Source organism: Artibeus jamaicensis, unplaced genomic scaffold (assembly GCF_021234435.1).
Source record: "Artibeus jamaicensis isolate MK-2021 breed Jamaican fruit bat unplaced genomic scaffold, CSHL_Jam_final contig_240, whole genome shotgun sequence".
Taxonomy (NCBI): Eukaryota; Metazoa; Chordata; class Mammalia; order Chiroptera; family Phyllostomidae; genus Artibeus; species Artibeus jamaicensis.
This window is the reverse complement of record NW_026521506.1, coordinates 7,394,396-7,412,325: the sequence shown is the minus strand read 5'-3', so window position 1 is coordinate 7,412,325 and position 17,930 is coordinate 7,394,396. Positions and strand designations below refer to the sequence as shown.

General features: G+C 37.2%; 1 pseudogene; it reads left to right on the top strand.

The window, feature by feature from the left end:
- Positions 1 to 14,530: 14,530 nt before the first annotated feature.
- LOC119060081 (nucleosome assembly protein 1-like 1) lies at positions 14,531 to 15,723 on the top strand (annotated as a pseudogene).
- Positions 15,724 to 17,930: the final 2,207 nt, after the last annotated feature.

Sequence of the window (17,930 nt, the reverse complement as noted above, 5' to 3'; positions counted from 1 at the left end):
TAAAAAAGAGAAAGACATGGGCGAAAAGAACAAAGAAATATAATTATAACCCAAATCAGAACAGGAAAGTAGAAGCAAAACAATGAAGTAAAGAAAGGTAAGAGTAAAGAGATATAAATAAAAAGTAGAGAAACAAATAGAAAAAAGAAAAAATAATTAAAAAACTATAATAAAGAAAATAATGAAAAACAACAAAGTGAAATTTGTGTCAGCAGAGTTTAGTGCCTGCCTGCTGGGTTCTGCCTTTGAATACAGCTCTGATGTCTGAAACTTGTTTAAGTCAATTTCAAGTGCTGTTCACATTTAGCTCTCAGGAGCCTGTTTGAACCTATAAGTGATCCATAGTTTGTAGCTGTCTCCTCTAGGCTTGGCTGTGCATAGGATGGGCCAAGCTGTGCTGCTAGACTGGCTTTGATCAGCACTGCGCCTGGGGGTGGGTCAGAAAAATTCCTAAGGCATGGCAAGATCTGACTCTGCTTGGCTTTAGCTGCCTGTGCCTGATGGCCTACTGTCTGTCTTAGACTAGTTGTTAACCTGTTTCTGAGAATATTTCTCCTGTGATCAGAAGGACGGGACCTCTGGCTCTCCTGTTGGAGGTGCCATTTATACTTAGGGGAAGATAGTGGGTATGTTCCCTCACCCCTGAGCCACACATCTGAGTTTGTCTTGATTTATTCCCCCATACTCCACAGGTTGGTGGCCCTAGTGGGCACGTGGGTGGGACCTCCAGAGACCAGAGTTTGGTTCTGCTGGAAACCAGGAGGTTGTTTTTATTGCTCTCTTGTATGGGGGAGGTGCTAGTCTGGTTCCCAAGAGAGTGTATGGAATAGTTGTACCTTAAAACCAATCTCAAGTACCCTCTGAGTCTGCATATGGTGCTGTCTCCTCAGCAGGGGTTATGGTGCAGGATAGGAGAATAGAATTTTTAAAAGATGCAGGATGGAGTGATCCCTATTCTAGAGAGTGGGGTGAGTGGAATCTCAGAAGATGGTGCAAGCAGTATTCCAGAGAATGGAGCGAGCATTATCTCACAGGGTGCTGTAATTGAGTTTCCCCTGCAAGGGGCTTGCTCTTCTCAAAAAAGTTGGCTGTGGCAGTATCAAGGTCTGTCCAGGCACAGAAATCCCCAAAGCCACTCCCTCACATCTGTTTCTAATGCCTCCTACTTCAAACTCTTCAGTTGGCATTGCCCTCTCTTTGCCTGAGTCCAGGGTGAGTTACTGTGAACCAAAAATCTGTGCTTTGTCACTTTTAAGAAAAAAAGTAGCTGCTTTGTCTCCAGTGGGTTACATTTCCTTTCAGCAGAAAAAAAAATGTGCAGCCTTTCACCCCAGGATGCTGTGTGGGTGGCTGATCCTGGCACTTATGCTCTTCACTTAGAAGCTGGGTCTAGGGTCCAATCTTCATTCCTCTCAGGGGGAAGCTGCCACAAATAAGTTGCAACTTTGGCCTGCTGCCCTGTGAATAGGGTCATCCCCTTTCCTGTCTTTGCACATCATACCAGTCTTGAGTTGGTTTCTGCCTGTCCTTGGCCAAAGTCTCTTGTATGCATGTTGCCCTTGTCATGTATGAGGGGGACCCCCAAAATCAGAATTTATTTATTGAACTTTGTGTGTTTATTCTTACATGTTTAAACTTCAGTCACCTCAAAGTACTCTCCTTTTAATGCTTTACACCTATCCAGACATATTTTCCACTGATCAAAACAGTTTTAGAGCTCATTGAATGTTATGCCTTTTAATGCTTCTGCTGTTTTTTGTTTCACTCCTTCCACATCAGCAAAACATTTCTCTTTCAGGACTTTTTCATCCGAGGAAACAAAAAGAAAGTCACTTGGGGTGAGATTGGGTGAATAGGAAGGGTGAGACATGGGGTCATTTTTTTTTTTTGTCAAAAACTGCTGAACACTCAATACAGTGAGAGCAGGTGCACAGGTAAGTCCCCTATCATGAAATGGGCAAAAGTGTTGAACAAGTCTTCCAAAAAAATTCACTGAAGCTGAATGTAGCCTCTCACAACACCACCAGTTGGTTCATTGATACTGATGGGTTCATAGAAAACTCACCTACTGGAGAAAGCCTGTACTACACAGAGCCCACCCTCTAGAAAATAATTCTGGAGTTTGTTTGGGGCTCCCCACCCCTTGTAAGTGTTTTTTGAAATTCTCCCATATACACAAGTGGTTTAAGATTTTCCTAATATCCCAAAGAACCTCTCCCAGCTTTTACTCTCAGCATTTTACATGTCTATTATATGTCTTGACCCTGGACATCTTCAGTTTGTGAGTTCACCTCGCAACATTTTTTATTAATGTCCTCCACTTTTCCAGCCTGTGTTCCAAATTAGGTCAAACAGACATGAGTGGCTCACAACAGTACTACAAGGAGTCCTTGGACATATTAGAATACACATACCTGATATCTTGCAACTGATCTGCTCCGGTCCCTCCATACTCAAAGACAGAGTCCCATAGTGGAACACAGGGTGGCATACTTTAAAACCTCCTCTGCTTTAAAACTATCAATATATTCAAAGTGGGGACAAGGCAAGTAAAATTGTCACAAAACTTTCTTACCATTTTCAAATTGCCTTATTATAAAATTCAGTGGTTTTTGGCAGCTATACACTTTTGGTTGCTTTCCAGGGTACCAACAATGTTGGTTCTGATTTTTCCTCCTAGGTTTTTAATGTTTCTGTGTGGGAATTAAAGCCTGGGGATGCCTATTCTGTCATTTTGCTGATGTTATTTCTCTGTATAATGTTAATTAGAGCTTCAAGTACCCACATTTAAATAAAGGATATCAAGCTAAAGTGATATGTTTAAAAAATCGAGAAATAAAAAATTATAACCACCAAATCAATAAGTAGTATTTAGTAAGAGTTTATTGTGCATATAAGAATAGGTGGTAAACTGTGAGCTTTCAAAATCAAAGACAGATAGAAAGGTCAGGGGTATGAAGTTGCAAAATGAATTATAAAGTGAAAAAATAGGAAGTTGTTTCTCCTTACATGATTGGTTATTACAATAGAGGTTTCTGGATAGCAGGACATTGGTTAAAGTGATTATCTCATACAATTTTTAGAAAGATGACTTAAGTTTCTTTTATGATCATGAGAGGCATTTACAAGAAGTAACCTAAGTCTCACTTGAGTTCCTGAAATAGGATAGGTTTAATTTTGCTTACACAGCTTAAATTGTTTTGTCCGCTCAGGGAATTCTCAAGTCTGGACTCAAATTTGTATTTAATTTCAAGCAAACTGGAAAATAAATAAATATTCCACTTCTGTTTGATGTATGTGTGCATCAGTATGCATTTTTGTGGGTATGATTTTATTAGATTTGTTCTTTTATTAAATAATTTGCATAAACTATATACTTGTGAAGGTTTTTGTCTATACTAATTATAATTTCTCATCATTTGACTCATGATGAGTTTGGGAAATTTATAAAATATAAACAAATATTTCATTCAGGAGCATTTTTGAGAAACAAGGCACTTTATGTAAATTTTTTTATCAATTTATTTATTTTTTTAAATTTTTTTATTGATTATGCTGTTACAGTTGTTCTATTCCCCCCTTCATTCCCCTCCACCCTACCCCCCCATCCCCACCGTTACCCCCTTTAGTTTATGATCATGTGTCTCAATTCCTTTAGATTCTATATTTCCCATGCTATTCTTGCCCCCCATCTATTTTCTATCTACTGTCTATGCTACTTATTTTCTGTACCTTCTCCCCCCTTCTCCTCCTCCCACTCCCCTATTGCTAACCCTCCTTGAGATCTTCATTTCTATGTTTCCACTCCTCATATAGCTGTCCTTTTAGTTTGCTTTTGTTTTAGGTGTGGTTGTTAATAACTGTGAGTTTGTTGTCCTTTCACTGTTCATGTTTCTTTAACTTCTTTTTCTTAGATAAGTCCCTTTAACATTTCATATAATAAGGGCTTGGTGATGATGAACTTTTTGAATTTGATCTTATCTGAGAAGCACCTTATCTGTCCTTCCATTCTAAATGAAAGTTTTGCTGGATAGAGCAATCTTGGTTGTAGGTCTTTGGATTTCATGACTTGGAATACCTCTTTCCAGCCCCTTCTTGCCTGTAAGGTCTCTTTTAAGAAATCAGCTGACAGTCTGATGGGAACTCCTTTGTAGGGGACTTTCCCCTTAGCTCTTACTGCTTCTGGAATTCTCTCCTTCATTTTAATCTTGGCTAATGTAATGATGATGTGCCTTGGTGTGTTCCTTCTTGGGTCCAACTTCTTTGGGACTCTCTGAGCTTCCTGGATTTCCTGGAAGTCTATTTCCTTTGCCAGATTGGGGAAATTCTCCTTTATTATTTGTTCAAATAAGTTTTCCACTGGTGGCTGTGCCTTTCCCCCTTCTGGTACCCCTATAATTCGGATGTTGGAGTGTTTAAAGATGTTCTGGAGGTTCCTAAGCCTCTCCTCATTTCTTTGAATTCTTGCTTCTTGACTGTTTTCTGTTTGGCCATTATTTGCTTTCTTGTGGTCCACTCCATTTATTTGAGTCCCAGTTTCCTTTTCATTGCTATTTGTTTCCTGTGCAATTCCATTCATTTCAATTAGTTTCGCCTTCATATATTTGTCTAATTTGTGGGTATAATCAACCAGTTCTGTGAGGATCCTGATCACCAGTGTTTTAAACTGTGCATCTGAGAGTTTTGCTATTTCTTCATCACTTAGATCTATGGGCTCTGGGGCTTTGAGATATTGCAACATTTTTGGTCTGTTCTGGCCCTTTATGTGTGAGAAGCGGTGCCTTGGACTCCCAGGTCACTGGGTTGTGACGCTATATGTGGGGGCGTGGTCAGAGCAAGGAAATGGCGACCCCCTCTGTTGTTTCTCACAGCTGGGTGAGGATTAGAGTCTTAGGTGGTTCACCTGGGCCGGGCCACTCAGAGTTGCTGGGTTATGACTGTATGTGGAGGTGGGGTCAGAGCAGAGAAATGGCGGTGCCCTCCACTGCCACTTGCCGCGGGGACCCACCAAGCCCTGGTCCAACCGCTCACTCCCTCGCCTGTCCGCCCGCGCACAAATGCGCGATCACAGTCAACACGCAGCACCGCTCCCCCACTGTCTCCCCCGAGGTCGCTCGCCTGGTGGCTTGCTCGGTCGCTCACGCTCACTAGGTCCAACCCTGCGCCTGGATTCCGCGCCTGAGTCCGGCTGACCGAGACCTCCTGTACAATCCCGCTTCACCAGCAGCTGGTTTAGCCCCTTACCAGTCAGGCTGAAGAATTTGTTGTTAATGGGCTTCCGAAAAGTTCAATTTTCCGTGTTCTGGCTGTGTTATCTATTGCTAATATTTAGTTGTCTCTAAACTTGGTTGTGTGAGAAGGCACGGCACATCCACCTATGCCTCCATTTGGCGGAAGTCCCCACTTTATGTAAATTAAAAATAAAACTATTCAAGTGCTTAGTATGTGTCACAGACTATCCAAGATGGTTTACAGACTTTACCTTCCCAGCAACTTTATGGTTTTATAGAAATCTGACCAAAGAAGTTATGCAACTTTTCCAAAATTACACAGATGGTAAATTGGAAAATAAACACTCAAATCAGGTTTTTCTAACTTTAATACTAATTTTCATTCTATATATCAAAACTGGGTGTTATTTCCTCAACTGTTTTTAAATAAGATTGAATATGACATTATGAAAACATGTGGAGAAATAAGAACATCATTTTAAGAATTTAATATTAATGAAAAGTATATGTAGTGGCTCTAGAGAGAGAACAAAAAGACTGTTTTTTTTAGTATGGTCTATTGTCATTTGTATAAATATTATTCAGTATCTTGTTAATAGCATTTACTTTTTGTTGATTTTCTACAATATTTCTGCCAATATTTACAATGTGCCACTTAAAAGAACAATAATAAAAAGAACAAGCTCAAGTATCCAAATTATGTAACTGTAACACAAATATATATATAATATATCTGTTGCAAAAAAATTAAACTGATAAATCACTATTATTTAACTGTTTTTAAAGATATTTTATTTATTTATTTATTTCTAGAGAAAGGGAGGGAGAAAGAGAAGGAGAGAAACATCAGTATGTGGTTGCCTTTCGCACACCCCCTACTGGGGACCTAGCATACAATTCAGCCACGAGCCCTTACTGGGAATCAAACCAGTAACTTTTTGGTTCATAGGCCAGTGCTCAATCTACTGAGCCACACCAGCCAGGGCTTTTTTTTTTCCCAGTAACGAAGTGATAGTAGTTTCTGACCTTGTTACTGTAAAGTCATTTACCCATATCTTGTCAGGAAGGCTAGACTTAAATGACAGAAAGGAAGAAAAATACACATACACATAAGGAAAAGAATGATATGATAATACCAAATAAGTAGTGCATTTGCCAATGTTCTGGCCATGTTTGCCCCAGAATAACTCTCAAAATAGATATGCTAATAGCCACTATTCATCATTAAGAGTTGGCATATGAGGTCAAGTTTCTTATCTCTCTGGTATAGCATATCATTTATAGTTTCGTAATGCCAATATGTATTGCTTAGCAGACCAGCAAACTTCAGTGTAAAAGGTATTCTATTTTCACTTTGAGTAGTTTCATAAAAATTAGAATTCTTTCTACAGATGGAAGAAAAAGAAGTGAATTGAAATAAACAAAAATGCCTGCAGTAAAAATCACAAAAACTTTTTTTAAAGATTTTATTTATTTATCTTTAGAGGGGAAGGGAAGGAGAGAAGGAGAGAAATATCAATGTATGGTTGCCTCTTGTGTGTCCCCTGCCGGGAATTGGCCTGCAACCCAGGCATGTACCCTGACTGGGAATCGGACAGTGATACTCTGGTTCGCAGGCCCACGCTCAATCCACTGAGCTACACCAGCCAGGGCTAAATCACAAAAACTTTAAAAAAATACTCTGGGGACAAATATATAGGCAAAATGTCTAGTAATATTCTGCTGCTAATCAATTGGGACCCATACTTTTTCTCTTTTCATTTACATGTGTTTTTCAAGATGTCATGCTAATGTACTTGTCTCACAGTATTCAACAAGAGATTTCTCACCTTATTGATACTGAGTCTCTATCCTGCTTTTGCAAGTTTATAATTCAAAAAGTCACTACAAGTTGGTATTGTATCAACAGGAGTAAGGCTGAGTTATCATTAGCTTTTAGAAAAAGGACATACATATTTAGAAGACTAGCATGTCTATTTTTGCACCAAAGTTTTGTTTTAGATAGTAGCAACTAAAGATCAATAAATTTGATTTATTTCCGACTCACTTCCGCCAAGATGGAGGCATAGGTGGATATCCGTGCCTTCTCACACAACCAAGTTTAGAGACAACTAAATATTAGCAACAGAAAACACAGTCAGAACACAGAAAATTGAACTTTTCGGAAGTCTGTTAACAACAAATTCTTCAGCCTGACCGGTACAGGGCGAAACCAGCAGCTGGTGGAGCGGGGTTGCACAGGAAAACTCGGTCAGACGGACTCAGGCACGTGGAATCCAGGTGCAGGGTTGGACCTAGTGAGCGACCAAGCAAGCGACTAAGCGAGCCCGCGGGGAACAGCGAGGGAGCAGGGCTGCGGGTTGACTGTGGTTGCGCATTTGTGTGCGGATAGACAAGTGAGGGAGTGGGTGATTGGACCGGGACCCAGCGGGTCCCCGTGGCAAGCAGCAGTGGAGGGCCCCGCCATTTCCCTGCTCTGACCCCACTTCCACATGCAGCGTCATAACCCAGCGACTCTGAGTGGCCCTGCCCTGGTGAACCACCTAAGGTTCTGCTCCTCACCCAGCGGTGCAAAACAGCAGAGGGTGCCGCCATTTCCCCACTCTGACCACACCCCCACATACAGCTTCACAACCCAGCAACCTGGGAGTCCAAGGTTCTGTTCCTCACACTTAAAGGGTGCGAACAGACCAATAATGGCTCTAGAAGATCTCAAAGCCCCAGAGCCTATAAATCTAAGTGATGAAGAAATAGCAAAACTCTCAGACGCACAGTTCAAAACACTGGTGATCAAGATCCTCACAGAACTGGTTGATTATACCGACAAATTAGACAAATATATGAAGGCGAAACTAATTGAAATGAATAGAATTGCACAGGAAACAAATAGCAATGAAAAGGAAACTGGGACTCAAATAAATGGAGTGGACCAGAAGAAAGCAAATAATGGCCAAACAGAAAAGAGTCAAGAAGCAAGAATTCAAAGAAATGAGGAGAGTCTTAGGAACCTCCAGGACATCTTTAAACACTCCAACATCCGAATTATAGGGGTACCAGAAGGGGGAAAGGCACAGCCACCAGTGGAAAACTTATTTGAACAAATAATAAAGGAGAATTTCCCCAATCTGGCAAAGGAAATAGACTTCCAGGAAATCCAGGAAGCTCAGAGAGTCCCAAAGAAGTTGGACCCAAGAAGGAACACACCAAGGCACATCATCATTACATTAGCCAAAATTAAAATGAAGGAGAGAACCCTAGAAGCAGCAAGAGCTAAGTGGACAGTCACCTACAAAGGAGTCCCCATCAGACTGTCAGTGGATTTCTCAAAAGAGACCTTACAGGCAAGAAGGGGCTGGAAAGAGGTATTCCAAGTCATGAAGTCCAAAGACCTACAACCAAGATTTCTCTATCCAGCAAAACTTTCATTTTGAATGGAAGGACAGATAAAGTGCTTCTCAGATAAGATCAAATTCAAGGAGTTCATCATCACCAAGCCCTTATTATATGAAATGTTAAAGGGACTTATCTAAGAAAAAGAAGTTAAAGAAACATGAACAGTGAAAGGACAACAAACTCACAGTTATTAACAACCACACCTAAAACAAAAGCAAACTAAAAGGACAGCTAGATCAGGAGTGGAAACATAGAAATGAAGATCACATGGAGTGTTAGCAACAGGGGAGTGGGAGAAGGAGAAGGGGGGAGAAGGTACAGAAAATAAGTAGCATAGACAGTAGATAGAAAATAGATGGGGGGCAAGAATAGCATGGGAAATATAGAATCTAAAGAACTTGATACACATGGTCATAAACTAAAGGGGGGTAATGGTGGGGACGGGGGTAGGGTGGAGGGGAATGAAGGGGGGAATAGAACAACTGTAACAGCATAATCAATAAAAAAAGATCAATAAATTTGACTCTACAATTATCATGAAACACAGCTTCCAGTTAGCAAAAAGCAAGCAATCTGATCTCCCCTATTACTCTTTCTTCCAATCCACCACACTGCTGTCCAATACCAGGTGTGTGCTATAGCCTTCTGTATTGTGGCTAGGGGCTCCAGATGTCAGTCAGAGATTAAGGAAACAAATTATTTCAGTTTGACCACCACCAGTATTAAAGTCTTGTCAAGGATACTTTAAAGCACAACCAAAAGTTGCATAAGCCTGTACCAATGAATAAGAAACAGGAAGATCAGACAAAACTAGAATATAAACTTAGAAGTAAAGTCAATCAACATGGAAACTCCTGTGGTAGTAAATATTCTACTGCATTTCTAAATAATGATATAAATCATGAATCTTTGTTCACTCTAGTTACATTTTTCTTAAGTGTATGTGCCCCTTCCCTGCTCAAGTCAGAAGCCTGGTAAGAGACCATTGATACTGCAATATTTAATTATTCAATCATAATGCCAATATCAGTCAAATAGCCTGACTTTATATTCCTTAAAAATTTTGTGACAGTTTTGCAATAGTAGTTCACAGGGCTTGTAACCAACAGTCTGGCCAGGCTTTGGCTTCTTATTGTGTCCTAGAAGTAACATGAAATCACATGCTAAACTGTCTTCTCATGATTTGGCACAGTTCTATCCAACTGACAAAGCTGTTTGTGTCATATTCTGACCTCATCTTCCAAAAATGTTCTCTACCGGCCACACATTGGCAGGGCTTTGACAGCTCTGAGCCAGAATGCAGTTTCTGAATGACCTTTCACAGAAAACAACATTTAGGTCAATGGTTATCCTTCCATGCTGATGATTTTTTGCCTGAGTAGCTAAGAACCTGTTGAAAAGATTGAAACTCAAGTCTAAGCCAAGCTACTATTGAGATTCTTTGTCTCTCTTCAATCTTACTTCCTTGTGCCTTTCTATTACCTTTTAGAGGAAGATAATTGAGATTCAGCTTTAGTACCTAGCAATAGGAGAAATGTCTGCAGCAATCAAGACTGTCAAAAACTTCTATATGACCTACTGTATACCTTTGAGTAGTTTATGGATCAATGGTAGGAAATGTTGAGGCTTTTGGATTAAAAGCAGGCTTTCAGATTATACATAGGCTTTCTGCTCCTTAAGCAAATATGGTTTGATTCCTGTTGTTTGTTTCTTCTTAACATATATTTGGTTTTTTCTTTCTTTCTCAAGAAAACAACATTTTAAAAAAATATCCTATAATTCGACCACTAAATACTTCTATGAAATATATATATATATATATATATATATATATATATATATATATATATATATATATATCAGAAAATTTAGAATTCTAGCAGCACATAATGAAAAAAATCAAAGATTTGTTTTTTGAAATCTTTTAATAGTAAACCTATATTTTCATGTACCTTTTCATATTTTTACAAAAGGATCACACTGATATCTCTATTTGATTTCACTACTCTTATTAAATGTTAAATAGAATTTAAGGTACAAGAAAATAATGAAAGCACTAAACGCCCATATTCCTACCATTTAGTTTAAAGGAAATGACAAAAATCTGCATCAATATTGGTGTCTTGTATTGTCATTCAAACAACCCAAGCATTTTCTTGCCCACTCAGAGATATTCAAAATCCTGAACTTGTATTTACTATTCCCTTGCTTTTCTTTACAAATTTATCAAATATTTCTTTAAAACATTCTTTAGTTTTTCATGTTTTCACAACATATATTGAGTAATTATTTTGTATGAAATTTTCTGTGACTTCTGAAACATTATTATTACTTTTGCTTAACATATTAGTGAGATCATTTATGATGATATTCAGCTGTAGTCTACTATATTAATACATCAGAATTTATTTAACCCTTTTCTATTGAGAGACTTTTGATATATTTTCAGGTTATTTTGCTGCCAATAGAAACAATGGATATATGTGTGTTCTTATACATATCTCTTGGAAGACAGGAGTAAGACCTTTTCAAGGATGCATACCTAGAAGTCCAATTTTTATTTATTTTTTATTTTTCTAAAGATTTTATTTATTTATCTTTAGAGGGGAAGGGAAGGAGAGAGGGAGAGAAACATCAGTGTATGGTTGCCTTTCATGCATCCCCTGCTGGGAACTGGCCTGCAGGGAACAGGCCTGCAACCCAGGTATGTGCCCTGACTGGGAATCGAACCGCGATTGTCTGGTTCACAGGCCCGCACTCAATCCACTGAGCTACACCAGCCAGGGCTAAGTCGAATTTTTAATTCCAATGTTATGTACGTGTTTAATATTACATGTAATCCTAAATTGTTTTTCAAAGATCTGTTCTAACATAGGCTCCTAGCCACAATGTTTAAATGTACAGGTATTTTCCATATCCTCACCAACTTCAGGTTTCAGAATTTTCCAACCTTGATGTGTATTGAAAGGACATCTCCTTTTAGTTTTAACTTGCATTTCCTACTTACTATTGAGATAGAACATCTATTTGGACATGCATTTGCCATTCAATTTTCCTCTATGGAAAAGTACCTGCTCAAGACTCTCATCCATTTTTTTTTTCATAAAGAGTCTTGTCCTTTTCATACTGATTTATGGGTATTTTTAATAATTACTGCATACATGACTCTTTTAGTTATATCTGTTAAAAACATCATCCTTCCCCCAGTTTTGACTTTCTCTTCTCATTTTCTTACTGATGCCTTCTTATAAACAAAATTAATTTTAATTTTGATTCCACTATTGTTTCCTTTTACTTTACTGTTACCTGTGTTCTTCTTAAAATATATTTTCTCCAAACACAGTTGTCTCCACTGAACAACAATAAAAAAGGAAAATAAATAAATACAAATTACTGTATATAAAAATAAACTAAAACATGCATTTTAAAAATATCTTGCTCAAGGTTATGCAGAAATTCTGTTTTATTATCCAAGAGCCTTATTTTTTGCTTTTAACAATTATGGGTACACACTACCTGGAATAGATTACTCTGAATGATATATGTAGGTACCAATTTTTGTTTTTATTTTCCATATGGATATGCAATTGAGTCAGATATTTATTGAAGATGCTATCCTTTCCATTGACCTACAGTGACACCTCTATCAATTTCCTATCTATTTGTCATCTATAACCTATGTCATTTTTTAAATCTAATCTATTTTTGACATGTCTATTCTATTTCATCCATTTGTCTATTTTTGCATCAAATTCACACCACTTTAATAAATGTAGCTTAATAATATGTCTGCATACTTAGTAAAGGAAGTCCTTTAACCATACACATCTTCCAGAATATTTTGGCTATTCTTAGTTCCTGACATTTCCACATAAATTTTGTATCAACTAGTCAATGTCTAAAGTAGTTTTTCTTGTTTACTGCCTGTGGTTTTATATGATATAAATACAACTTCTTGGCCAGTTAACTATCTTTTCAATATATTCTCCATTGTAAGGCTTGTATTTTCTATCTCTTTATGGTATCTTTTGATGAATAGATATTGTTAATTTTGATATGATCTAGTCATGTTAAAACCATTTATACATTTTTATTTGTAAGGTTTACAAGTTTTGTATCTTCTATTTTTCTTTTTCCTGTTCATAAAATTATTCCTCTATATTTTTCTAAAAGCATATAATTTTGATTTTCACAGTAAAGTTTTATTTACCTATAATCAGTTTTTTCAATTCATGGTGTGAGAGATAGAATCAAATTCGATTTATTTACAAATTCTTCATATAGAAATGTTGATATCCAGCCACATTATTGAAGTTTCTACATAATTTTATTATTTATCCATACATTTTTTAGTACTCTTAGTTATAGAAACATAACATCCTTTCCATCCTCTACAGTTTTAACTTATTTTCTTGCCTTACAACTGACCGGAATTCTCAGTGAAAAAAGTGGTGAAAATGTTCATTCTTGACTAGATACTGAAGCCAGTAAACAATAAAATATATTCAATGTGAAATAACTATTAATATTGATCTATACAAGTAAATAATTTTTAATGTTTCTTTTATTTGAATTTTTATTTTTCAGTAAAATTTTTTAAAATTTATTTTTTAAAAATTAGGTGGGATTATAGAAGAGCTTTTTTTTTATTTTTAGAGGGGAAGGGAAGGAGAGAGAGCGAGAAATATCAATGTATGGTTGCCTCTCCTGCGTTCCCTGCTGGGAACTGGTGTGCAACCCAGGCATGTGTCCTGGCTGGGAATCGAACCACGATCCTCTGGGTCACAGGCCTACGCTCAATCCACTGAACTACACCAGCCAGGTAAAATTTATTTTGATTGTATTTTTTTCTTTACTATTTGTCCCTCTTATACCCTCTTCCATCTCCAACCACCAACTCCCCCTGTTTTAAGTACTATGTTGGGTCTTGATTTTATATGTATTTTCATTATTAAAAGTTATACTTTGCTAAATTCTTTAGTCAAAGATGTTGAATTTTAACAAATGATTTTTGTCTGTCTGGAGAGTTTATTGATTTTTCTTACAATTATGCTAATGTAATGAATTATGTTAATTAATTTTCTAAAGCCATTACAACCACTCTAAATTACCACAGGTCTAGAAAACCATCATGGTAGACTTATACAGACCTTAACAAAAGTGGGTTTACAGTTCTGAGTATGTGAAACAGTTTATGGTTGTATTATTATGTATTAGCTATTATATTATTTTCCGTATGAACAACTGCAAACTTACTTTTACTCACCACTGTCTTTATTGCCAACATCAGTATAAGCTTAAATAGTGTTATTTAGCAGCTCATAATTTAAATTTTTTATTTTCTCATTGAGAACTAAACAATACCATGGCCTAGATTATAATACAATCAGGTTAGGTTTCAGCTTCCCTTCACTGTGTACACAGTGAACTTGTTTATGACCAATATCTCTCTAATTTTATCATTTTTCCTTTTCATTGAATTTATTGAGTTGATATTGGTTAACAAAATTATACAGAGATGCTTAACATCACTAATCATCATAAAAATGCAAGTTAAAACCACAATTAGATAACATCTCATACCTGTCAGAATGACTATCCTCAATAAATCAACAAACAACAAGTGTCAGCGAAGATGTGGAGTAAGGGGGACTCTTCTGCACTCTTGGTGAGAATGCAGATTGGTGTAGTCACTGTGGAAGGTGGTACAGAGTTACCTCAAAAATTTAAACTGGAACTGCCTTATGAACCCAGCAACTCCACTTCTTGGACTTTATCTGAATAAACCCCCAAAATGCTTTTTTCAGAGCCATTTGCTTGTGGTGCTGCCTCCTGCTCCTCTTGCTGCCACCCTGAGTCACTGCTGCTCAGCTCTGGCTGCCTGATTACCCGTGCTAGCCATCAATATTTGGAGTTCTTACAACATGGCAGACATTGACAACAAAGAACAGTCTAAACTTGATCAAGATTTGGATGACGTTGAAGAAGTAGAAGTAGAAGAAACTGGTGAAGAAATAAAAATCAAAATACATCAGATGACTGTTCAGATTATGCAAAATCCTCAATTCTTGGAGCCCTCCAAGAAAGACTTGATGGTCTGGTAGAAACACCAACAGGATACATAGAAAGATTGCCTGAAGTACTTAACAGATGAGTGAGTGTTCTCAAGAATCTTCAGTTTCATGTGCACAGATAGAAGCCAAGTTCTATAAGGAAGTCCATGATCTTGAAAGAAAGTATGGTGTTCTGTATCAGCCTTTGTTTTATAAGCAATTCAAGATCATTAATGCAATTTATGAACCTATGAAAGAAGAATGTGAATGGAAACCAGATGCAGAAGACGAAATTTCAGAGGAGCTGAAAGAAAAGGCCAAGATTGAAGATGAGAAAAAGGATGAAGAAAAACAAAACACCAAAGGAATCCCTGAAATTTGGTTGTCTATTTTTAAGAATGTTAACTTGCTCAGTGATATGGTTAAGGAACAAGACAAGCCTATTCTAAAGCACTGGAAAATATTAAAGCGAAGTTCTCAAATGCTGGCTGGCCCATGAGTTTTGCTTTAGAATTCACTTTGAGCCCGAGTATTTCACAAATGAAGTGTTGACAAAGACATATAGGATGAGGTCAGAGCCAGATGATTCCAATCCCCCCCACTTTTTTTTTTGATGGACCAGAAATTATGGGTTGTACAGGGTGCCGGATAGATTGGAAAAAAGAGAAGAATGTCACTTTGAAAATCATTAAAAAGAAGCAGAAACACAAGGGATGTGGAATAGTTCATACAGTGACCAAAACAGTTTCCAATGATTCTTTCTTTAATTTTTTGTCTCTCCTGAAGTTCCTGAGCATGGCAATCTGGATGATGATGCTGAAGATATCCTTGCTGTAGATTTTGAAATTGGTCACTTTTTACATGAGCATATAATCCCAAGATCAGTGTTGTACTTTACTGGAGAAGCTATTGAAGAAGATGATGATGATGGTGGTGGTGGTGAAGAGAAGGAAGCAGATGAGGAAGGGGAAGAATAAGATGAGGAAAATGATCCAGACTATGACTCAGAGAAGGATCGAAACCCAGCAGAGTGCAAGCAGCAGTGAAGCAGGATGGTCTACCTTCTGCTTCCCTGGAAAGGATGAGTTTTCATCATTTGACAAGTTCATTTCAAGTTTTCTGTTGTTTGTTTTCTTGCTTGTTTTTGGTTTTGCAGCCTAAAATAAAAATGTCAAATATAAAAAAATAAAGAAACCCAAAATGCTAATTCAAAAGAATATATGCACTTTTATGTTAATTGCAGTGTTGTTTATATTAACCAGGATTTGGAAGCAACCCATGTGTCCATCAGTAGAAAAGTGGATAAGAAAGCTGTGGTACATTTACACAATTGAAAACTACTTGGCCTTAGAAAGGAAGGAAATCTTACTCTTTGCAACAGCATGGATGAATCTGAGAGCATTATACTAAGTTGCATAATCCAGTCAGACAAAGACAAGTGCCATATGATTTCACTCATGTGTAGAATCTTATGAACAAAATGAAACAACAAGCAAAATTAATGACAGACTCATAGAGTTCAGGCTGACAGCAATTGGGGGTAAGAGAATTTGGTGGTAGAGTGGAGAAATTGACAAAAGGGGAAAAAAGAAAAAAACTCATGGACAGAGACAATAATAAGGTGATTGCCATGGAGAGGAGATGGTGGAAGGAGGTGGAGGAGCATATAAATTGGGATAAGTGGTGATGGACGAAGACATGACTTAGGTTGTGAACACTCAAATACATTGTAAAGATGATGTGTTGCAGAATTGTATGCTTGAAAACATCTAATTTTAGACTCATCAGGACAAAAGTTTTTTATTGTCATTATGATATATACACAGGCCTATTCAAGATATAGAATCTTATTTTTAACCCAAGAGAAGGGAAAACCTTGAGTTGGCCACCAGCACTTTATTCTCACATTTAGAATTTAAAGAAAACAGTTTTGTTTTCGAAATGACTTATAGGTCAAAAGCCCCAAGAGGAAGGAGCTTTGTTATAGTTATAAGTGTAGGTGACACAAATTAATTTGAATCAAAGAATATTTTAAAGAGCATTGTGGATAATTCCCTTTCTTTCAGTTGTTAGCTAAATGCATTAGAACCAAAAAAGTGATGACCTTCATAGATAAGGTTAAAATGAAGTAATTTTTTTTCATTTCCTTTTCACCTTGGAGGTCGATTTTTATCAGAACACTTAAATGTATCAGAAATGACGTCTATGGGCAAGGGTGAACTTTTAATTCACTTTTTTCATGTCTCATTTTTACTGGCAAGTATATATTTTAGCATTGTCACCTATTATTTGTTTATTAGCTTGAATGTTAAATCATTTTATTTAACTAAAATAATTTTTATTTTAATATGGCAGAGATGTGTTAGTGTTCTGGAGTGTATACAATTGTGAAATGTGGGCTTTTTAATGAATTGTGCTAATATAGTCTATTTAAATATAATCCTTTCCATTCAATTAATTTTAGGGATGCAAAGATCTTTTAATTTTAAATGTAGTGTTTGCCACAGTTTTTACTGATGCCTGATCCAACACTATTTAGTCATTTTTTATACCATAATTTAGCTGTCTTAGTCTGGGAATAGTAACTGATTTCTTGTGTGCTTGTTATGGCCAGACACTGTACTAGATACTTTTTATTTTTTTCCTTATTTATTTTTTATTTTTTAAGTTATTTTATTTTTTAGTTTATTATTGTTTAATTACAGTTGTCTGCATTTTCTCCCCACCCCTCCCTGCCACCCCAGCCAAGCCCACCTCCCTCCCTTGTTTCAACCCTCCCCTTGGTTTTCTCCATGTGTCCTTTATAGTAGTTCCTGAAAAACCTTCCCCCACTGTCCCCTCTCCTGTCCCCGATGGCCATTGTTAGATTGTTCTTAATTTCAATGTCTCTGGTTATATTTTGTTTACTTTTTTCTTTTGTTGATTATGTTCCAGTTCAGGTGAGATCATATGGCATTTGTCCCTCACTGCCTGACTTATTTCACTTAGCATAATGCTCTCCAGTTCCATCCATGCTGTTGCAAAGGGTATAAGCTCCTTCTTTCTCTCTGCTGTGTAGAATTCCATTGTGTAAATGTACCATAGTTTTTTTATTCACTCATTTACTGATGTTCACTTAGGTCGCTTCCAGCACTTGGCTATTGTAAATTGTGCTGCTATGAATATTGGGGTGCATACGTTCTTTTGGATTGCTGTTTCAGGGCTCTTAGGGTAAAATCCAGGCAGTGGAATTGCTGGGTCGAAAGGCATTTTT